Source organism: Xiphophorus hellerii, chromosome 5 (assembly GCF_003331165.1).
Source record: "Xiphophorus hellerii strain 12219 chromosome 5, Xiphophorus_hellerii-4.1, whole genome shotgun sequence".
In the NCBI taxonomy this organism is placed as follows: Eukaryota; Metazoa; Chordata; class Actinopteri; order Cyprinodontiformes; family Poeciliidae; genus Xiphophorus; species Xiphophorus hellerii.
The window spans coordinates 15,025,288-15,049,845 of record NC_045676.1 but is presented as its reverse complement, the minus strand read 5'-3'; the positions used below and the strand labels follow the sequence as shown (position 1 = coordinate 15,049,845).

Here is a 24,558-nt window from a genome sequence, read left to right as displayed (position 1 = left end):
AACAAAAAGGATGATTAAGTGAGGAAAGCTTTGCTGTGAAACTCAAAGGAATTAGCTGCCAAAGAAAATGAGCTGACGCCATGTCATCAGCACACATGAAATATGCAAATGGACGTTCATTATGGTTCAATAGCGGAGAAGCTGACTAGCAATTCACACTATGTGAACAGCCATCAAACTATTGTGGGCATAATTTATTGAAAAGTTTAGAGTTCCTGACTGTCCCACAGACACAATGGCTTCTAAAAACCTACTGAAAAAAGACAAAAGAACCAAGCTTTGAAACAAATCATTCCCAGTCACTCAATTATTCTGATATTTAACCACCAGTGTAACTCTTACACCATCAGCAATGTAGCTAAATGTATTGAACTTGAAAAAATTAAGCAACACCATCTTAGCTGACATAGTATATGAATATGAATAGGATTTTTCTGCACCTCTGAAAACAAAAAGCACAAAGGTAACTTTGGAAATGTATGTTCCCATATCAAATGTAAATTGACAATGTTAATAATACAAGAACCAAACTACAGCAATAAGACAAATCATTCGATGTAAAAGTCCTTATGACATATTGTCGATATTAACTTACAGTGAACTTGTAAATAGTTCACTGTATATGTCCATGTCAGAAAAATTACAATACGTCCTTCTTTCTATTTCATGGGAAATTACAAAAACCAAAAGGTTCTATTAGCATATGTACTTACATAACAGATTAAAATGGAGCAATTGAATGGGATCAAATGAATGAATAAATATTAATGGTCTCGTAACAAATGGTCCATCATGGCAAATACAGAAGCAAAGGAAAAAAGCAAATAAAAACATGGGGCTAGAAAAAGTGCTTTAATAATGAAAATAAAAAGTGACATTAACAAATGATAATTGTTGTCTAAACATCCGTTGAGGTTCTCTGTAGAGGAAAAAAGGATTCTGAGACAGATGGAAACCCATCTGAGCAAAGCCACAAATGAAAACAGCCATCAATCAAAGCATGTGTTTTTTATGTAGATGAGCTGTAATGTTGGTGTTAGCGTCCCTTTACATGCATCACTGGGAAAACAATCTCAAAGTAAGAAAACATAGGATCTATCAAAAGGCAGGTTTTGAGGTAAAGCTACAGTGAGAGTATAGATAGCGTTGTCTCTGTAAATTCCAAAACAATTTCCACATTCACTTCTGCTTTTATATTTAGTCAAGAAATCTTCAATGTTTGCAATATTTTACCATCTAATATTTCAGCATCCAGGGGGACTGCTAGATTAGCTCTTGTTTTTCACTTCCTTCAGTGTTTTAGGTTCAGCAGAGCCCTTTCATGAAGTAATTAAAGACTTAATAAATACATGAAGCCGAAGAAAACATGGTCAGAATAAATCTAGCAGATTTGCACTAATCCAGTCAAGCAGAGAGCAGTCATGACATATGTCTGCGTGTGTGGGGGGGTGTGTGCGTGTGTGTGCTGGCGGGGGTGCGCGGGTGTGTGTGTCCATACAATTGTTCATGAGCAGGGAACAGAAAAGAACAAAACATAAATGTAGAAGGGAAAAAGAGAGAGTGGATAAAAAAAAAGATAGCATCCTCTACAGCTTTGAGATATTTGCAAAGTCATATTCAGTTAAAGCCGTAATCTATCAAATATCTGACGCAATAAGCTGTGGACCCTTTCATAAGAGATGTAATCATTTTGCAAACATATTGTGTCTTGGATTTAGTATTGGAACAAATGTTCCTCTACTAAATATACCCACTGGGATTGTTGCAAACGAATACTTTAGTAATCGAGTAATCTATCGATTACTCTGACAATTAATCGAATAATGAAATAAAAAAATGATAAAATAAAATATTGGTAAATGCTGCCATAACAGCAAGTTTAATATCGGATACCAACATCAGCCCCAACTTTCATTATTGAGAATCCCCAATAATAACTGTTCTGCAGTTCAGAAAATTAACCTGTAACAATATTAGCTCAATTTTTAAGTTAACCAGAACCAAAATTATACACAAATCTGAAATTACATTAAATTGAATAATAAAGCAGAAGGCTCACAAAGACACTTCGAAAAGATGTCTATATTCGTCAGTCAATTCAATAGATGAACTCTTACTTTGCCTAGCCATTTATAGCTTTTGTGACCATATGCGCAACGGGATGTGGCAGCTTAGTCACAGAAAAAAAAAAACATCTGCCAGCTATGTATCATCATGTTGTGCTACACCACCCATTTACTGCAACCAAGACGCAGCAAATGAATGTGCGGTTCATCCATAAAGCTACACTAAGCATCAGCTACAGTAGCCTGCTGTATTCTGCCCGTCTCTGCTCCACCTGCATAAATACACCCAACATTATTATCAATCAATGAAAGCCCTGCGGTTGCCCCAGTCTGAACTTAAAAATTAAATATTATGCTACTAACAACACTTAGCACTAAACAAGGTGAGCTAAATGCTAAAACATAACTTAACAAAACTTTGCGGCAGACAAACAATTCAAGGAATTAAAAAAATTGAGGTACTCAAATCATTCGAGGAATGCACACACATATACAGTACAGACCAAAAGTTTGGACACACAGTTGTGTCCAAACTTTTGGTCTGTACTGTATATACACACATACTGTACATTATATATATATATATATATATATATATATATATATAAGAACTGGCATAAACTGCATGCATGTTTTTTGGTATGCATGCTTCATACCAAAAAACGAAACGGGAATCTGTTCCACGGTGGAGCCTCAACCCCCGCAGGAATCCGCTGCTGATGAATGGTGGATGCTCGTTCTGATTTGATCACTGTCACGTCGTTCCAGGTCAAAGTTTGATTTTTTCCTGCATACTTTACAAAATGCCTTTCGGTCATTCCTAGTCTTTGAATCTCGCATCATCGAGCCAAAGTTGTGAAAACTTATAACTTTCCCATGGCGAAGCGCAAAATGACTAGCTAGTCTCAACACGTTAGGCAGTTCCAACACTAAGCATGCGCACAGCAGTTTGGAGTCAATCAGTGACAGCTCAGGTCCTGCCAGTACGGTACTTATAATTTTTTATACAGATTGTAGTAAAATGAACGTAAAACAATAAGTGAGCATCAATGAAAAATTAAAAATATTTTGAAGGGATGATGAAAAATGTACTACTTTTGACTACCTTTAGTTACTTCTTACTACCTTTTACTGGCCTTAATTTGAGCTCATTTAATTTACTACCTTTTACCACCAGGCGGAAACCCTGGAGATATAATAGGTACTTTAAAACCAGCAAAAACAATTAATGAAATAAAATAATGGTTTCAAATATTGTTGCCTGTATCACTCCACTCAATATTGACCCAACATACTGAACAGTCATGATCTGGATATCAGATTACCATAAGTCATTAGTTTTTATTGCGCAGATATGATTTCACTGTCAGCCTCTTCTTCCATTAATAAAACAGCAGCCATCTCCGAGTGAGCATGACCTGCAGGACAGTTGACACCAATGTGTCAACACCTTTTTAAATCCTTCTCTGTGAGAGATGCGGCGCAGACTAATGTCCCACGCCTGTGTTATAATGAGCTTGTTAAACTCCATGGCCCGGTTTCCATCAAGAGTCACTAACCATCCTGTGCCACATCTTCATAAACTTTTATTGGCTACCACCCACAGCATTCTCGAATATTAACTGTCAGAATACATGTGTTGGTTGAAATGAAGGAATAGAGTAAGTATCACTGATATATATACGTATATATACTGTATATATAAATGAAATCCTTTGTTGTAAAATTTATTCTGGTTGCTCAAATTGTTGCTACTGATTTGGATTGCTGGCAAGAAAAAGTTAGTTCCTCATGTGCTCTTTCTTGTTACAGTTCCAGTTGTTTTAGACTGTTTAATTATGGCTCTTGCTGTAGATATAGGCAAGTTCAGGTTTTATCATAGCTATTTCCAGACACATGTTTGCATTGTAAGTTCTCTTGTCTTTTCTATTTTGAACAGATTAAGAGAAAGGGTGTCTATGCTGCATCACACACTTCTGGGAAACAGAAAGTCATTTATTATGTATAGAAGTTTCAAGACATGCTGAACAACTTAGGAATTTTATATATGCCAACAAGTGTAACACTGTTGAAAACAACTTTTTTTCTTATTGTGTTTTTTCCCCCGCTAAATAAATCAGTGCAAGGTTGTGCTACTGCAAAGAGATTCTGTTATGCAAGGCTTTTAGCATGTCTTTATGAGGTGTGCCTATATTTGGGATGCCACTGTATGTATATTAGTTGGCTATGTGAAGGAATTGAGCCTGTGTAGCGCTCCGTTTCACTCTCACAAATACCTAAGCTTGTAAATCAAATTAAATGCTATAAATTAAGCATGAAGCCTTCTGGTAAAAAGACAACACATTTACTCAATGGTTAGGCTATGTACTGTAAACATAAAATTCACTTAATCATTGATTTCTAAGTTTCTATTAAGGTTTTAACTCAACAGTTGATGCTACATTTTATTGTTTGTGTAAAGAAAAGTGGAATGCAGGGAACACCTGGGGACACTATATACAGTACATCTACCAATTGTTTATACGTGACTTTCTATATATGGGGTTATGGACTGTTTATTAATATGAAGAGTGGTTTGAAAAAGATAATGACATGTTTTGTACTTGTTCAGCAACTGACCACCTATCCATCCTGTGTAAGTGTAAATATCTACTTTTGACTGTTTGAAAAAGAGCACAAAAGTGCATTGTGTGAACAATAATATGTAGGAATGATGGGAAAATGCACTGCCTTTACATAAAACTGATTTTTCTTTCAAAAGTAAAAGTTGTGGCACTTTCTTCAACAATATTTGACTGCAGGACCACCATTTTAATTTCCTATCATTTAATATACGATTTTGCAGTCTCACACCACACAATGTTCTCCTATATTAGTTTGTATGTTTATTTTTCAATTAATAATATGTGTGGGCCATTACGTAGTCAAAATAATTTGGACAGAACTACAATACCTGAAACAACCAATCAAAATTATGAATAAACTACAAAGTATTCCTGTCACTGTGGCTAAAAAGCTCAATCTATAACTATTCAACTTTGTAAAAAAAAAAATAATAATAATAATAACTATTTTTTAAAAGTGATCAAATACAAGTTTATCTTTAGCTAAAGTTAAATTTGAGAGTGCCCAATAATGGCTGGCACTCTCTCAATCCATGCTGATGTCACACTCACTTTGCTGTGGGTAGCATCTGTGGTTTACCAGCTTCTTACAGTTTACTATCGGTTTGAGTTTTGGCAATTACTGAGTTATTTCTAAATTAATTCATTGCATCGGAGTGTGACATTTTGGGTCAGTTTGTTAAAACTTGGCCACAGTTGGATTTTCTAATGGGACAGTAATTCTCAAAATACATGTTGGGAAGCCTACTCAATCTTCACTCTATAGTACATCACAATCAGATCCAGCAACATATGAAATTCCAAATTACTGTTTTCTCCTCAAAGAATGTAGATGAGCTCACATAAATAGATTTAAAATACTCAAATAAAAGAAATAATTTAAAAGCAAAGATTACATTTATGTGCTTTTGACCAGAATCATTGTCTTTCCAATCAGTTAACTTATTTATATCCAAAATTATACACATGTGCAGTCAACATTTAATGGTTTTAGGTTTTGTTTAGTTGTTTTTTGCTTTTTAACTGGCACCAGCACTAATGATATATTTGGTTGATACATACATTTCTTCTACAAAAAGTATTTTGTTAAATTACATTGATAAACTGGGACATAATACATATAAATTGTGTACAACTATAGAGAAGATGGGATCACTGGATGTGACTGCAGTTAAAAAACAATCAGCTTAAAACTGCACTCTTTGCCCTAGCCAGCCACCCTGACTCACCAGTAACACTCAGAAGAATTAAGGATGCCATTCTGAGCAATTATGGAATTTAATGGTAACACTGTCAAAATGATTTTTCCAGACAGGAATGATTCAATTAATAAATCATGGGTCATTAGCCATTTTCTATTTTGGCCAGAAGGAAAAAAAAGGCCAGTCCTGAATGTAGGAAATGACTAGTAAAGTCATCTAATTACATCCCTGTAATTAGATTTTTGGATTTATCTTTGATTTATTAGACGATTAGAAGGAGACACAGCAAAGAGAGAAACAGACAGGAGGCAAAATGACAGACGGAAAGTCCCTGTGGGACAGACAGACAGAGAAGAAAACTTTTTGCTTGCTTTACTACTTCACTCCCTGTCCTGTTCTCTGCATTTTCTAGCCAGGAGCATAAGCAGAGGAATGTGTGCCTAATCATATCAAATGCTGTTGCCCTGCACAATGTCTCAAGTGAGTCGCATACAGATGATGGTGAAAGGGGGATAAAATGGACTGTCAGCTAAGTTCAAATGCACTGACAGAAGCTAAAATACTAAGGGGACCAGGTGTCGAGCACCTGCCAATGCTAACATGCTAAACAAATTCATGTGTGCAAAGATGGACACAGAATATCCTATTTGCCACTGTAAGTAGGATTCTAAATATTCAAATAATGACACCAACATCACACAGGGAGCTACAGCAGGAATAAATCAAAGCAACTGCAAGTTGCTGACCTTCACCTTTTTATAATAAATTAAATTAATTCAAATCTGCACTTTTTGGCTGTCTGTGAAATCTATGTTTATGTGTATATACGGAAACGTACATTACCATGGATAAAATGTCTGGTTCACTAAACAGATTTAGTGACTTTATAGAAAACCTAAAATATAGTTGTTGTACAACTATATTTCAGACTAATTGTCAGAAGCTGTGACATTATTTACTAAAAAAAATGCAAATCACTCACTAGTATTTGTTACCAAAAGTATATCCAAACATACCAATCTGCCCACTTTAAAAGCAATTCTGTGTCTTAGCCATTTCCCATTCAGTTGACTAGGCAATTTTGGTTGCAATCGTTCCTCATTTTTTCTTTACCATAACACTCCCACAAACCCCCTCTGCTTCCCCATGAGCTTTAACATCTCAGCACCTAAAGATATAGATCAGGTGTGGATTTTAAGGCAGTTAGAGTTCATCCATATGACCAAATATATCATTGATATGCAAAACATGAATGTAGGGCACTTGAAATATATCTTACCAAATACCAAGCAGTCCTTTGTGACTGTGATATTGTATAAATTGAAACTGAGATGTGTGACGGAGACCAGGGTTCCATTCCTAATAAATGATTATTGATATTATGTTGTTGAATTTATTTATTTATTTACAGACAAACTTTTTGTTTCAGTTCTTTATTTCAGTTACATTGTGACATTTAGTTAAACAAAATGACAGCTGAGTCATTATAATGTTCAGCTCAAATACATGATACGATATTAATTGGTAGGAAACTGACAACCAGCCACCAATTCATCAATATTGTGTGATCTAAAATGACTGCAAAAAATGAGCCAAACAAAGCAAAGCTCGAGTCTCAATCTATTTCTTACCACAGAGAGAAGCCCAGGGAATTTACAAACAAGAGCATGCAAAATGCATCAGAAAAAATACACAGAAATCACATTACTGAAAGTTTTCAGATGCTTGACCTATTTCATTTTTGTATGAGCAGAGATATACACAGCTCAATTTAGACCTTTTATTTCTTACTGATGTCATAATTTAGAAGAACATAAGAGATGAGACTAATCATAATGCATTTCACTCAGGATCAGATTGCTCATATTACATGTAGTAATATGCCACACACTTTAAGGAATATTCATATAATATGTGCATGACTTTCATGTAGCAGATGTAGTTGAGACAGATGTTTCAATGACTCATCAAGCCCTTTTATTTTTCCAAGTTCTCTGTGTAAACTTTGATGAAACAAATTCTGTCATTTTTAGCTGAAAGCCTACAGGTTTTTGCAGAAAAGGTGGTAAACAACACTGGTGGTGTCCTTAAATGTTTTCAAATACAATCTTTAGGGAAGCATTTGAACCTTCATGCATCAGGCAGCGAGCAGTAAGAGTTTCACAGGGCTCAATGAAAATCCTTCAGTTTCTGTCTTGGTTTGAAAGCAGCCAATTGTATTTAACGCTAGAGACAGGTGAGGCTCTGTCAAATGTTTCCTGTGCTTAATCAATTTAATCTGAGGCACAAGAAGATGCGTTTGTCTTAATTACTTGCATTTTAAACCTTCTCGTTCATCTGGTCTCAGGTGCTACACATCATATAAAATATGTATTCATTTCAGCATTTGGTTTTCTCATGTAACTCAATGAGTATGTGAAGGATAATTAAGGCCTAGCTGAGATGAGGCTTCAGTTCACACAGGGCAGTTAAGCAAATGCTTGAATTTTCAGGCCCACTGAAACCTTTAATTTAGCACCTCAGTCTAATGGCAGTCTACGTCTTCATCTCCAGAGCCCTCTGAGGGGTCCTGCCAGAGCAGCTATGATTAAAAGTAAAGCAATCTTTCGTCGGGGCGGACCAAAAACTATCACAAAAGCATTCTTAATTACAGAGGGACTGCAGACGCATAGCCAATTTCAAGCTATGGCCATCCTGCTTGGAGACTTATACAGCATCACATTTATCTGCCGTTGGAGAGAAGGCAGTGACCAGTGATGATGATGCCTCTCCTCCCCTGACACGCTCATATCTCTGCCTCTCGTCCCTGGAGCGTGCCAACCTCACACCTGGCAGGGAGCTGATGAATGGCAGGCAACCAGCAGTGTAGGCAATGCTGCTTCTCTTTCTTCAACCCTTAAAGTCTGGCATGGTTGCTTCATTATTAGCAATTAGTAACTGTTTTTTAAAAAATGTGCTAGATATATTTCTGCTTCTGCTCTACTATATTTGTAGTAGTGCAGTGGTCACAGCATCAAGAATGACTGAAAGGGTTTCACTGCACCAAAGGATCCCCCCCCCCCCCCCCCAAACTGATGGGCTGGGCTCACCACACAACTAGCCCTATCTTTTTCCCGTTAAACTGTCTGGCCCCTTAGTCTTCCCAGTAGGCCAGTATCCTCCATTTCTCCAACCCTTTCTGTTTGTCCGCAGGGCTTTGATACCTGCTGATTTCACAGGGTCTCTGCCTGACAGTGTGGTCTCCTCGCAGCTAGACGCAGCACGGTCATTGTACACATCAAATCAAAGCGAGGAACAATCGATAAGACTGTGGTCTAATGTTTATCAACACAACACACACCAATCTGTGCACAAACTGCTGCTCAGCACTGCAGGGGTAAACATGCACAGAGTCGGCTCCTCCTGCTAGGTTTTGGGAAATTAGAGGGAGCATAACTGTTTAAAATGCATGGAGATGCTTCTTTTTAAATTATGTATATACTTAACGTAGGGAATGCATGGAGAAGACGTGTATGAAGGGAAAGTATAATGACAAGTCAAAACAGATTTCCTATCCTCCATCGAAGAACATATTTGCACTCGGGGATTAATTCATAGTGCAGCTGTATGTGCTTATTTATTTTAGAACAGCTATAACTTCATGAAGCTGATGTGATTTAGATTGTATGAAGAAATTGATTTTAAAGCAGCATTTGTTGTTACAAGTCTACACAACTGAAAGAGTATGAGTCTAGTAAAGCTTCTCTGACCATCAACATCCACATAACCCACTGTGCTTCACTAAAGTGACAATTATTCTAAGGAATCAAACAAATTACAGAAACGGAAAATAAAAAGAAGAATGTGTTACAGGTTTGTCGGTTGTGGTAGTAGGTTTGAATTACAAGATTATGTCACTTTATGTATAAAAGTATATGCTGCTGATGTTTATGAAGCAAAAGCATTTTTTATAGAAACCACAAGTTTATTTTACCTGCTCATTCCAGCTGTGACAGATTCCTTTTTCCTATGGATTATAACAAATGATAGTAAAAAAAAAGTGCAGAAGCTGTTTTTGACTGAAGTATGAGTTTTACAGATTTGTTGAAGCAATTAAAAGGATAGAAAAATTCAAGGGTTTGAATACTTTTTGTAGGCATCCTGAATATGACAAGAATTAAAAGAATTAACAGACCATCCCTACTGATCAAAGCACATGTTCTCAGGTGGTGAATTTGTGGACAACTCCCCGCCCCCACAAAGAACAGGAGTTTGATCCATTTCATGAATGTATGTCAAATTTTCCCCGATTTCAATATTTTAGCTTGAGGAATGTAACAGTGAAAAATCATTTCAAAAAGGTAGTGCTGTTGAATTACAAGATTACATCAATTTAGGCATCAAGTTACATGTTGTTACATATTAAATGCAGTTATTTACCGAAAACAGAGATTTTTTTGCTAGCATCTATGCATTTAATGAAAGAAATCTGTTTTGGAAAATGCCACAGCTTATTTAACAGAGGTACACATTTTCAATTAAAGGAATGAAGACTTTTCAATATTATTGCCATCTATAAAACAAAGCATATGTCCCTGACCTTTATCTGTAACTAAAATAGTCCATCAAACCACTTGCTGACAGCTGTTATGTCAAGAGATTCAAAACCGTACTTTAGTTTTGATGCACTTAAAAATTTACTCCTTTATTTAATCAGAGCCGTTCAGAGGGAAATTGCCTGACTCCACTCTCTGGCCAGTTGACTGGTACATCTGTAATATTTGTAGTTTAATTAGGTGGTTGTGGTATGATTTTAAGGTAATGCTGATAAAAAGGAGAGGTTTGCGTTGCTTTAAAATGTTTTCATCACAAATCAGTGTTTTCTGTTTTGTTACTGACAAATAGCAGACGAAGTTAAAACTTTTTATTATTTAGTATAAGCTAAAAAAAATATCCTCATTCTCCAGGGGTTTTTACATTCTGGATTTTTACATTTTGCCATATTTAATGGAGATTCAAATGGTAGAATAGATGCAATAAACTCGGATACTACGAACTGTCTGAAGTCTGATCATCATTATTACTTTTTGATATGTAGGATGTAGCGAATGTGTGATGATAAATCTACATTTCATTTTGACACATCAGACCCACCTACGTGATAACAGCTGGACAATACATTACAAAGCAAAAAAGAATTGCATTGACCAGCTTGTTCTACATTATGTTCTCTGTCGGACTCCAAAATATTTCATTTAGGGAGATTTGCCTCTGTGTTTTTGAACACATTGAGTTGGCCTCTGTTTTTCACAGTATCAGAATGACACTGGCCACTGTGTTATTTCATTACGATTTCATTCTATATTAAACGTAGATGTACAGAATAAATGTAACATTTTTGCTATGGCCAGAATTTGGCCGTGTCTCCTGGCAGGACAAACATTTTGAAGAAACAACCAAATATATCATCACTAATCTTTCACACTGGTATGTATGTGAAATATTTTTGCATACAGATGATCTCAAACAATACATGCATCTGCAACAAATGTACAAAAATACAATACAGCACCAGATTACTATGCGACAGATAACCTTGAGAAACTATTTTGAATAGATAGAATGTCTGTACACTAATCAGAACTCTCTTCACATTTTGTCACATTACAAAAGTCAACATTAATGCATTTTATTGAAATGTTCTGAGATAGACCAACATAAATTAACACATAATTATGAAGTGGAGAGAAGTATTCCAAGTTTCTATGCAGTCCCCTACAACAAAAAATATGTACAATAAATTACACAAGAAACTAAAGAGAGAAGCATCAAAGAGGCCCTTTGTAGCTCAGGATAAGCTCCAGAAATCCACAGTTCAGGTGGGAGAATCCATTGACAGGACAACTACTAATTGTACTGTCCATAAATCTGGTTTCATCATCAACAACTTTATTTATAAAGAGTGTTAACAGCAGCCACAGCTGAAACAAAGTGCTAAACATCAGAGTTAAATAAGATGACAGAAAACTGTAATTACAGCAAGACGTGGTAATCCAAGGTATTGCCTTGAGGGTGCTGAAAACATAAGCACACAACAGTTAAGGAAGTAAAAATTTAAAACCATTCTCTTCCTTTCACTTCACAATTGAGTGTCACTTTGTGTTAGTCTGCCACACAGAATCATGTTAAAGTGCATTAAATTCTAAACACCTTAAAGTTTGGCTGTAACATGTGAACAGGTAAAAAAGTTGAGATGGCATGAAAGGCACAGTAAGGTGCCCATGCACTATTTGTTGTTGGAAAGACCCTAACCAAACATGCTCCATCATGCCAAATAGTGTGTAAATTCAGCTTAAAAAGAAACCAAATAAGCAAATAAAATGAAACATTCAGGTACAACTTTTTGCAGCCAATGAATGACCAGCTGTATTTTCATCGATCATGACAAAATGTTATGATTATTTTAGCAGCTCAGCAAGGCTTACCACAAATTTTACCACTCTCCCATAATTTGCTGCATAGTATTAGCATAATGCAAAAACTGATAAGACACCCCTTATCTCTGAATCACATAGGGTAACTATGCAATTATTAACAAAAGCTCTCCAAAGCAGCAGCAGCCATAAGTGGAGCTTGCAGAGACATGTGACAAATAAGATAATGCTTTATGCAATATAGAAAAGGTAAGGGAAAAAAAAAAAAAAGAGTATTGTCTTTATTAAATAAAAAGCAACGAGCAAAACAACAGCCAGAGCTAAAATACAGAAATAGAAAAAAAAATACAAATACAAACATGTTCAAATAAACAACAAAAGAAAATTTACATTTTCTTTCCCAACAAAGAAATGCTGATACTGAGACAGTTAGGTGTGCCAAATCTTCACTTTCGGAAAAACTGAAAAACGTAAGGCAAGAATATTCAAACAAATTTACCAAAAGGCCAGGCTTTTTATGAGCAGACAACATATTTCTTGGGCCATGCTTATGGAAAATAAAACAAGTTTGTTTTAGTCATTAAATTATGCTGCTATTATAAGAAAAAAATGCCTTTTTTGTGAATGCATACAAAAAACAAAATTAGAAGAAAAATAGTGCAACTTCAAGATGATACAAATCTCTACAAGACAGAAAAACATATCGATCTGGTTTATGAAGTCCAGTTGGGAGAAAGAAAGAGACTAATAGGTTGACACAACTTTAGTTAAAATCATGAAGGAAGTTTTTTCATGGACTATAATAAGATTCCTTATGTCTGCTAAAACACACAGAAACCACAAATTGAAATAATAGTGGGGGATATTTCTGGAGAAGATATATTAGCTCTGTTGACTTTTTTCCATGTATGAGGACTGTCCAAAACTGCCCCCGTATGAACAGAGGTGGTACGAAAAACTCAACAAACTTAATAATGAGCCTGCAGTAATCCTTTGGTTTCAGTGCCAAAGTCCCAAAGCCAGCAAACCACCATCAAGCCATTACCATCAAACGGAGAAAATGTGTCCAACTTTCCAGGAGTGGCTGGCCAACTAAATTTACTCCAAGTGCATATTGACAACTTATCCAGAAGGTGACAAAAACCCAGACCTACATCTAAAAAACTTCAGACCAGCTAAGGTTATTGATCAACATTAAACAGCAATACCGGTAATGTAAAGAAGCTGATGCAGTGAGAATAATCATAAAAACATCCTGATAATGGCATGTCAAGATTTTGATAAAATAAACAGTGGTGAGAGTTTAGATAGCTATATAACTCCTGATGATTGAAACCCAAATTAGAAAACTTTAATTTTGAAATGTACAAAACACCTACCGTATTTTCCGCACTATAAGGCACACCTAAAAACCTTCAATTTTCTCAAAAGCCGAGAGTGCGCCTTATAATCCGGTGTGCCTTATATATGGACCAATATTGAGCCACAACAGGTCTCGAAACTACGATAAGCAGCCGCTGACTTCATTTTCCCCCGTAGAAGAAGAAGCGCGCGGTGCACGCTGGGTTTTGTGTAAAGACCCCAAAATGGCTCCTATTAAGAGACACGCTTACGACGCAGAGTTTAAGCTCAAGGTGATCAGTCGCGCAGTAGAGCACGGGAATAGAGCAGCAGCGAGAGAATTTAACATGAACGAATCAATGGTGAGGAAGTGGATACATATTGTGATTGCACTAACGTTTGATTTACATAACAGTATCAGACTGTTTTTTACGTGTTTATTGAATCGAGGAAAAGTACCCCTCCACTATATGTTATACCTTGCTGTTGTTAAAAGATAAACTGTGTCACGAAAATAGCACGTCACTTACTTTACCTCGGGGAAAATAATAAAACAGCTGTTTATTCATTTTGGGAATGAACGGAGTTTTCAGAACGCTGGTTTGTAATCTATTAATAAAGTTTGACTGACCTATCTGACTATTTTGTTGACATTCCCTTTAGCGCAGTTCCATCTAATGGATGCATAACGTAACTCCAGCCTCTACTGTAGCGTCTATTCTATGGAATTATAATGCGGTGCGCCTTGTATATGAAAAAAGTTTTAAAATAGGTCATTCATTGAAGGTACGCCTTATAATGCGGTGCACCTTATATATTAAAAAAGCTTTAAAATAGGCCATTCATTGAAGGTACGCCTTATAATGTGGTGCGCCTTATAGTGCGGAAAATACGGTACTTTTCGAAAACAAAAAGTGAAGGGAAAAAAACACCACCCTAAAATGCTGAAAGCACCATAAGAGGAAAACACTCTCCTTTCCTAGCCTAAATTATCTCTTTCACACCTTAAAGTTATCACATCAGTCTTGCAATGCTGTGTCAATGTTGTGACAGTGTGCATTTCATTTTCTGTACATAAAACTTTAAATAGAACCAATTGGACCAAATCTGCATTTACGTTGTGGCTTCTAGGTGCACAATATGCAAAACCAAAATGTGTGATAAATAAATGTCACTTATATCTTAGTTTATACTGAGAATCATTATTTTTGTGTAAGATATTTTAAAAATTATACTGAGAAAAAAAAATCCCATTATTACTGAGTGATGTTTTTGATATCGCTCTATATTTTAATTTAAAATTCTAGACAGTGAACTAATAAATAGAAACAGTTCAAGATGGCAAAAATTCACCAGTGTTGAATAAAAGAAAATCTTACAATTGAATCTTTGTTAGAATTTAATGCCTACCAAGTTCAACCACATCTTGTGAAATTTGCATGGAAATCCACTGCTTTCAGAGTCATTGTGCTACCAGACAGACAAAAAATAAAGAATCAAGTTCCTCTGTCATGGCCTTTGCAGTATTTTGCAGTTTTAATAAAAGAAATTCCGAGCCAAAAGAGTTTTTATTATTTTTGTCAAGGCACCAACTTTTCTAAGTATTTCACAAATGTTAACTCTTTGTGTATCTTTATGAAAAACAGACAGGCAACAATATGAGCCTTGCTTTGACAGATCAATGATCAAAAGATCTCTATGACAGACAAAACTCTTTAAGAGTTGTTAAATAACATAAAACTGAAGTATAGGAATAAACCACTGGTTCAAAAACCTATGATTTTCAATTACTTACACTTGAATCTGAATCTAACAAACATAATATCTAGAATATTTATACAGCCGGGGTGGACATGTCCTCTCCCCTCTTTCATAGCCTACTTTCCTGTCAATTTACTGTGAAATAAAAGCCACTAGAGCCAAGAAATCCTTCAAAAACACACACACACACACAAAAATTTCACACAGCAGTTAAACTCCTGTCAAAATTAGAGACATTTTATGACAACAAATTCACATTGATAAGATTTAAAAACTTGGCAAACAGAGCTGAAATGACAACACTGAATATTTAACCTGAGGGGTTATTACAAAACATGCTTTTTTTCTCTTAATTTCCTGTAAGTAAAAGCCAGTCAGATATTTGATGTTCTGCAATCTGCTGCTTTTTCTGGCTCCTTCCCGTAACGTTGTTTAGGATCTTTTTACCGCAACTGCCAAGATGTGTGTGTGTTACAACTAAATTATTATTGTTTTACCTTCTTTGAACAGAGCAAAAATTACATTAAAGTAGTTATCATGATCCCATAAATCATTAGGATACTGAACTAGTTTTCCTTGAACAGCATATGTAGAATGCATATCTTCAAAATCTCAAGAGCTGCATTACGGGATAGTGAAAACCTCCACAGTGCTTTGCAAAAGCATTCATAGCCATTTAAGATGTTTTCTAAATTGTATACATATCCATAAACTTCAGTGAATATTTTACAATGGAAAGCTGGGAACAAAGACAGCATTAACCAGAGAAGCAGCAGAAGGATGCATTGTACTGCTAGGGAACTGATCCACAAGTCTTATTTGAGAATAAGTTGACATGACAATTCCCACCATACTTGCAGAGGAATACAGCAAACACATGGAAGAAGATGGTTGGGTGACCTTTTAAATCTACATGAAAAATGTTTCATGTGAGGAGAAAAATACCCTGTACATAACACTGAAATATGGTGACAGCTTCATTGTGGAAATGGTTTTCTTCTGAATGGGCAGGTAAACTGATTTGAGTCGATGTGAAAACTGAAGTAGCAAAATGAGGGGTGATTCGAGGAGAAAACCTGTTGGAGATTTTAAAATATGTCCGCCTGGTAAAAACCAGCCTCTTGTTCTACGCTTTGCTTTGTGGAAAAGGTCTGGACCCTCAGCTATTGAGAAACAATTGCTTGCAGGAGGCGTTGACTCTGTTGAAGTTTGAAACGTTTGGATCTGATTTTACCCAGTCGCTAATGTTTGGCCGTGACCTACATAAAACACCAGCTTGATTGTGAAGGAAGCTACACTATGAAGCTTACCAGAAATCGCCTGCACTATAAACAATCATCCACCATTGTGAAGAGAAAAGTTCTAAGCTGAACAAGAAGGCTGCTAATCGGAGCTGAAGCAATAAAATGTCCTCTTGTTCCGACTCAATATTTGGAAAAATGGCCAACATGGACTGATTGGCTTTGTTCACTTCTTCCACTATCATTGCAAAACTACAACCATAGCCAGACAGCAGTTCTAAAACAGCATAGACAATGGACAAGTCCTTGTTCTTGTTCGCTGATTGGCCTGGTTGAAATTTGTCCAGAGAAATCAAGCTCAAATGGAGAAATCCCAGACTGAACACTGAAAGGAGATTGGAATCAAGTAGGATTTCATAAGAAAGCAAAGGCCAGGCACTAAGCAGAGAACTGACAGAAGTAGAAAGGAAATTCACTTTTAAATAAGAATTACCGTATTTTTCGGACTATAGGGCGCACATAAAATCCCTATATTTGCAAAAGAATCGACAATGCGTCTTATATTCCGGTGCACCTTATGTATGAACAGTGTACCGTATGTTTTATTACGACTTTGGTAAGCGACGAAGCCACTCCCCTTGATTGTTGAAGCATAATCGCTGCTGGTCAGAAACCTTGTGGAGTCAGCTTTCTATGCTGTCTAGACAGACTTGTTTTGGGGTGGCGAACCACTTCTCAACTGTCGTCCGGACTTTCACAAACGCCGGAATCATCAATGAACAGCCAGGCAACAGCAATGAGACTGAATCGGATGATGACGAGAGGGATCTGGGCTTGCTTGATGCCGCTATTGCCCAACTGTTAAATTCCGACACCAAAGATGAAGAATTTGATGGATTCGTAGAAGATGAATAATTGAAAAAGTGCGTGTACTTTTTTGTGTAATATTGACAGTTATTGTTAATGATTTGAATAAAGTCTGACCTATCCGACTACCATATTTTGTTTCGCTTTATGCGCCTTATAATCCGGTGCGCCCTATAGTCCGAAAAATACGGTAGTGTGTGATAAGGTTGTGTGAATAATTCAGATTACATTTACACACACACTATTAAGGAAAACTGGCTAATACAATTTTTTACTCATGTTTAAAGATAGATAATTGCTCCATCTCTGTAAACCAGCCATCACTAGAAAGCATGCAGTCACTGGCCTTATGTGTAACTTTTAGCCATTTTTACAAGTTTATCAAACATTGAGCAATACTCCCTTTGTTTTTATATTGAATTGTGCATTCGCTTGTAAAAACCAACAGTCATTCAGACATTACCTTGCTGCTTATTCTGACATGCGCTGCATGCAGACTGTTACAAAAATAAATTGTGACCATTCACATCCTCAAAATTTGGTGTATTTGTGTGTGAGCGATAGCGATACACAAACGCACACATATTGCTCTGTCTTTGTTGCACTGCTGGTTGTTTTTAGAGAGATAAGATTTGATATATAAACATTCTGTATGCTAAGTGAGGTGTCATGTGGGGAGAAAAAGAAAAGAGAAACGAAAAAAAAAAAGAACAGTGGGGCACCCCTGCCTAAAGTTGTTGTGGCAGCTTCAGACACGTCTTTGTCTCTGTGAAATGGAGCATTGAAAAGCAATCAAAACACCTGCTGAATGCTATTCTGACCAAATAAATTGAACAAATACCATGAAAGACACTTCAAGATGACTAGAAAAATATTGAAAGAGACAACATCAAGAGAAGCAACATAAGTTAATTAGCACATCTCAGTGATGCCAAGATAACCAAACATATTTTTTCTGTCATTATTGTTTTGCCATTTCTATGCAGGGTGAATGCTGATTTGGTCTCTTCGATGATACAATGAACTTAGCTTTCTAAACTGGTTAGAGAAAGCTAGTCTCTAGGCCACTAAGCCAGTTCCACAAAAACAACTTTGAACTAAATCCACCCCAAAACCAAGAATAAAACATGTTCACATTTTTCTTCACAATTTTTAGATTTTTTTTTTTTTTTGTCTCTAGTTGATCCATATTATCTCCTGGCATCTCAATTAAGTACATCTTCTGATTTAATGAATGTACCATTTAGCTGTATAGTTTCTTTATATATTTATAGAAACATCAAGGGTCTATCAAGGGTTTAACATATACTGCACTTTCCACTTCACCTTTTCCCAGCTGAGATGTTATAAAATATACTGAATAGCAAAACACATTCTAAAGTTTGGCTTTAGGAGGAATAACATCAGAGCCCAATACACTACACACATTGCCGTTCTATGTACCACATAAGCATACAACATTTCAATTGAAAAAAGGGCAGGCACAGCTGAAGAGATATAAATCAGTTTTACACACGGAACAGCATGCTGACACTTCAAATCAGTTATGTATTGAACAACATATTTGCTGGAAGCATAAAAAATATCATATGCGTTTAGTTAAATTATTATAAACATGTTACAAAGGACATACTTAGAGTAGGAATCCATTTTAGTTAGTCTGAAGCTCTGTGATTTAAACACAAGGTCAATAGTTTGTCATAGCACATCAAAACATACCAACCTTGAGTAAAAATTGATTTTCAATATTTACAACAAGGAATGCCTAATGCAGTGCATATAAACAAATGTATTCTAGCTTGCCACGAGAGATACAGATAAACAAATACCAAGGTTACAAACAGTGTTTTTCATGGCGCAACATTGTTGTAGATTCATTAGAAAATGTTGGATAGTGCTGGAGTTTTCGCTGACTGCTTGGAGCGTTGAGCAGCACAGCACAAACCCTTTTACAAGTGCTGCTGAGCACTGTCAGTCAGCTTCCTTGAAGAAGGTTACTGCATTTCTTTCTTGCTAGCAAAAAAGACAGTAAGCTATCTGAAGAAAGTACACAAAAAAAATGTGAATTCATAATTTATATTAATTAATAAAAATCAGAAAAGGAAAAAAAAGGATAAATATTTTACACAATACTTGAAAACTACCATATCTGAAGTTGTTTATAACATATGTTTAAATAAATTTATCAAAATCAAAATAACAGTAAATGTTAGCAATAGCTTTAACATACAGTAAGTGTAATTATCATTTTAGGAGCAGTAGAAAAAACACTGTTGTCCTATTTTAAATAAAAGTAATTAGGCAAGGTAAGTATGTATGCATAGCACCGTTTATATACAAGGTGATATGCAGGAAAGAAATATAAAAATAAAGTTATTAAAGCTTTCCTAAAAAAACAGCATTCAGTATGTGAATTACATTGTTTTACACATTTTGACTGTTGCATTTTTTTCGCAGCTAATATAATAAAATGACACAGTGGTATTTTTATTCAAGGTTATCATAGTGTGGCATTCTCGAACTGCACCATATTTAATTCTAATCATATCCTAAACAATCAGGGTATCCACTTTAAAAACAAAAATCCCATATTTTATCTTTTGCAGAGACATGTTTCTCAAGAATAAAGCAACACTATTTCTTCAAAAATAGTGTTGAAGAAATACTATATCACTGATAATCAGTTTAGCTTAAAGTTCTCGGAATAAAATATTAACTATGTTTTAGTTCAGTTCATCGTAACTTTGAAGCTAAACACCAAAGTATGATGAAGATGAAGGGCTGTAATTTTAAGATATAATGTACAGAACTGATGTTGCAATAAAATGAAATACTATATCAAACAAAATGACATCACTTGGTTGAGGAAGTCAAAGCTTTAAGCTATGAAGCAGCTAAAAATGGAAACTCTTAGAGCTTTACTAAGCTTAAGCTGTTCATGGACAAATTTTAGATTTCTGGTCATGTTTTTGAATCAGCATTCAGAAGAAGAGTGAATTAAAAGTAGTCTGTTCAAGTGGCAATCTAAAGCATAAACAGAATCATGGATAATGATCAGATGACAGAACATTAAAAAAAATTAGATAGTCTAACTTATTTTATCTAAAGCAATTATAAATTTAAGCATGAGTAAATACATTTGGAGTGCAGGTTCCCAAAGCCTTTTAATAAAAGAGGAAAGATTAAAAAAAGGAACATCGGCATTACAATGTGGTTTAGGTAAACATGGTTTTATCAGTGTAGGGCAGAAGGCAACAGTCAAAACAGAATTCCACATGAACTTTAATAGAGAGACGCAAAGGCAGACTAAACGATTCCTGACAGACAATAGAGATGAATGCTGCACAAATGCACAGAGCAGAAATCGAATATTCATCAGTTGACAGATAACTGTCACTTTGGGGTGATCTTAGAATATGGATGGGTCCAGGCTCAGAGCCCATTTAGTAGAAAACTGTAACGCAATTACCATGATACACCAATACACAACTGAAATTAAAGGAGAAGAATCAGTATGGTCAAGAAAAGGACAGAAGTCAATTTCAATCCAGATGAGGTGTCTAAAGTCTGAAGGGCTGTCCGATGGTTGTGACTCTGACAAATTGTGTGACACTTTACAAAGACAGAAGTGTGAAGATGTGAAAACAGGAAAGGTAGGAGTTATTAGGAAGAACTAGTGTTTAATAAATCAACACAATGATTTAAATTCATCCCAAAAAACTATGCGGATTTACAAATTAAAAAGGAAATTTAGTGAACATTGCATTAGACAAATGTCATAACACTACTTTTACATCTGTACTGTGAATATTGGGCAGAAACAACAATGTTATGTGATTTTTAGCATGTAGAAAATGTAACAAGCCTGAGTTATCTAAATTCAAGGAAGTTCAAATAATGTTTTTTAAATTTGGTAACTAACTTTTGAATAAATATGAAATATTTATTTTAATGACACTGATTATTTCCAAGATACTAAGAGTATTGTTCATCTGGGCAAAACATTGAAGTTTGTGATTAATTCTTGATGCTCAAGAATTAATCTTGAAGCGTCTATACAAGAAAAGAAAGGAAATGTATTAACTCAAAAAAAATAATTAGTTCATAAAAGAACATGGATTTATTATTATAGGGATATAAAAAGAAGAATGACCCAATAAATGTATAATTGAGTCAGCTTAACTGGAACTTTACCAATCAAGCTGATTGGTAAAGGTTGTTCGGTATAGGTGTCTAATTTGTGTTGTAAAATGTGGAGCAAATTTGAAAAAAGAAAATTAGACATCACCTTCACCCCTTATCACTTTCACTGATCACCATTAGCCACCATTAGATGTACGAAGTTTTTAGTATTACTTTGGTGACAAGTGTGGAGCATGAGACTGATGGTGTAGTGATCAAAGATTCCCTCAAGCTGAAGATTCTGGAGATCTTCGGTTTGACCCTTGCCTCTAGTGTTTTTTTTTTTTGTTTTGTTTTGTTTAGTCATTGAAAAAATGAGTTTAAAGCTATATTTAATTTGAAATCATCCCTGGAAAGCTGTCTCAACAAGGGGTGAGGAGAAACATGCACCTGCACTTGTCTTGTATTGTAGCATTACATAATTGCTGCCACCTGCAGCGTACACCTGAAAGATGTGAAAAGTTTTCTACTGTATTTAGTCAGAATTGTGGAGAGTTACAGAGATGCAGCTTTGGTATAACACTTAAAAAGTTAATTGAGATTCGTTTCATTTTGCCTTTCCTTTCCAGTGCTCTAAACTGTCCAAGTGAAGAGATCACCCTTAAACAAAATGACTGTATGCAGTGAGTTAGCTCAAACCATCTCTGAGGTAAAGGTGGGTAGGGCTGAAATTTAGAATTGATTTCTAATAATTAGATTTCGCAAATGACAATCGTTTGTAACTGCAAGGTTGTCGGACCAAAGGGATTGATTAGATCTCTTCTGGTTGAAACATTGGGAGAGCGTAAGTTTGCTCCTCCACTTTTAAAAATGTGGGAGTAGCTGTTTCACTTGCTACATTTAGGGGTCTATGTAGTATAGAAGAAAAATTTCTCTAAACTCATTGCAGATCACCATTCTGATTTTTCAAGACATGATGACTGGTTAAAAAAATATGTTCAACAAAGTACATTCGAGATGAAATTCATAACTGACCAATATAAGGATTTGATGCCAGATATTACAACTTTCTTTGGAAATGGAGAAAAATATGTGCAGTGTATTTCTAGGTTTACCTTAGTTCCTGCTGAAGTGGCTTGCAGTTGGCTCAGAGGAAACCTTATAGCTGATAGTTTTCATCTGGCATGAAAGTAGTGGATGGACAATGATTGCAATTCACAGTGGGAGCTGAAATGAAGCTATCATGGAAGTGGAGTTTGCTTCCACAATCGGAGTTTCTGTTTTGCACCTGTCCCTCTGGAGCGACAGTGAAACTGACGATTTTCGTGACCTTGCCCTAAGCTCCCGAAAAAGATTGTCTTATGTGTGTGAAAATGCCTCTGGATGAATCCGGTTGTCACACTCTGAATCGTGTCGTGTTTCTGTATGTCCTTGGTTTCTCCTGCAATGCCTTGATCCCTTTTTCTTCCTTTTTATTTAAGAGTCCAAAGCCATCAGAGTCTATTTTAATATGTGTTGCTTGGTGTCAAAGAACAAAGTGAAAATATAAAAATAAAACAAACAAAAAAAAAAAAAAAAGATGCAAAACCAGTTAAGAACAATTTATTATAGAATTCTTTCATTCTCTTGTTTTTGTATAAAGTCACGATTTAGATTTTCTTTTCTTTCTTTTTAAGAAATAACTCTATGCTTTCTTTACAAGTCAGTCTGAACTATATGGTCACAGAAATGTGCTTATAGATAAAACAAATTTCTCCCATGTTATTATTTATTGATTTAGAGAGAGCAGAGCAGATAGAGTGAGCACCAGAGTGTGTCCAAATTCTGAGTCTAATCCCTTACTGTGGCAAGCCCCAGTGGCCCTCTTCTCTTCCAGGCCTAAATGGAACAGGTGAAGAACCATAGCCTCTCGGGGCTGGCCTCACATCTCACTGGCACCCAAACTTAAATTGGCTTCTTCTCCTGCTGTTCCACATCAGTAATTACCCTCCCAACCTCTGCCCACAACAGAAAAAATGAATGTAGACAAATAAACAAATAAATAGAACGGCTGTGGGGCAGAGTCCCAGTACTTTGCACCCACTTGTTAAATCTAAGCACAGAAGAAGGGAAATGTAGTATTGAAGTGTTTGGTTCCACATCTGTTTGCATTAAAAAACATTTAAAAATACATCTTTAGAGAGGTGAAATGCTATGTTGTTAGTGCCTTTGGCAACCAGTTTAGCAGGAGTTTATATTCATTTTTGTCTATTTTATTTCAGTTAAATCTTTACTAATTAATTCTAATAATAGCATATCTGTGTTTTAAACATCAATAGAGGTCCAAAAAGTGCAAATTTCTGAGAAACCAAACAGCACACAATATCTAAATGCTAACTGGAGGCTGGTATACTAAGGCCTGGTAACTCTGCTTTGTGGCTATGATACACATCTAATATGATACATTAAAGCTAGATATGCAACAAGCAATGATTCACTCCAGAGACATACAGTACAGACCAAAAGTTTGGACACACCTTCTCATTGAATTCAATTAGAAAGTGTGTCCAAACTTTTGGTCTGTATTGAGTACAGACCAAAAGTTTGGACACACAGTTGTGTCTAAACTTTTGGTCTGTACTGTACGCACTAGACAAAAGAAATTCTCTTCTGAAAGAATTTATACCTTGAGTATAATGTGTGGCTCAAGGTAGCATTTCAGAATTTAAAAGCCTATGTTACCAGTGCCTCAAATTTTTGTAATTTTGACAAGAGTCTGACCAACACATGACGTGCCCCGCCGTGTGCCTGTCTCAACGTGAAGCCGCTGGCCACAAAGCGGACAGGTGACCAGAAATATAGATAGTATAACTATTGATTTGAAACAGATTTATAAAATTATGTTCAAGCTCTACCTGTAATAAATCTCATGACTATGGGGC

The 24,558-nt window shown here is 35.8% G+C and overlaps 1 protein-coding gene across 1 annotated transcript in view; it reads right to left on the bottom strand.

The window, feature by feature from the left end:
* ctnna2 (catenin (cadherin-associated protein), alpha 2) overlaps positions 1 to 24,558 on the bottom strand; it is a 321,544-nt gene that overhangs the window by 175,752 nt on the left and 121,234 nt on the right. The window lies entirely within an intron of this gene.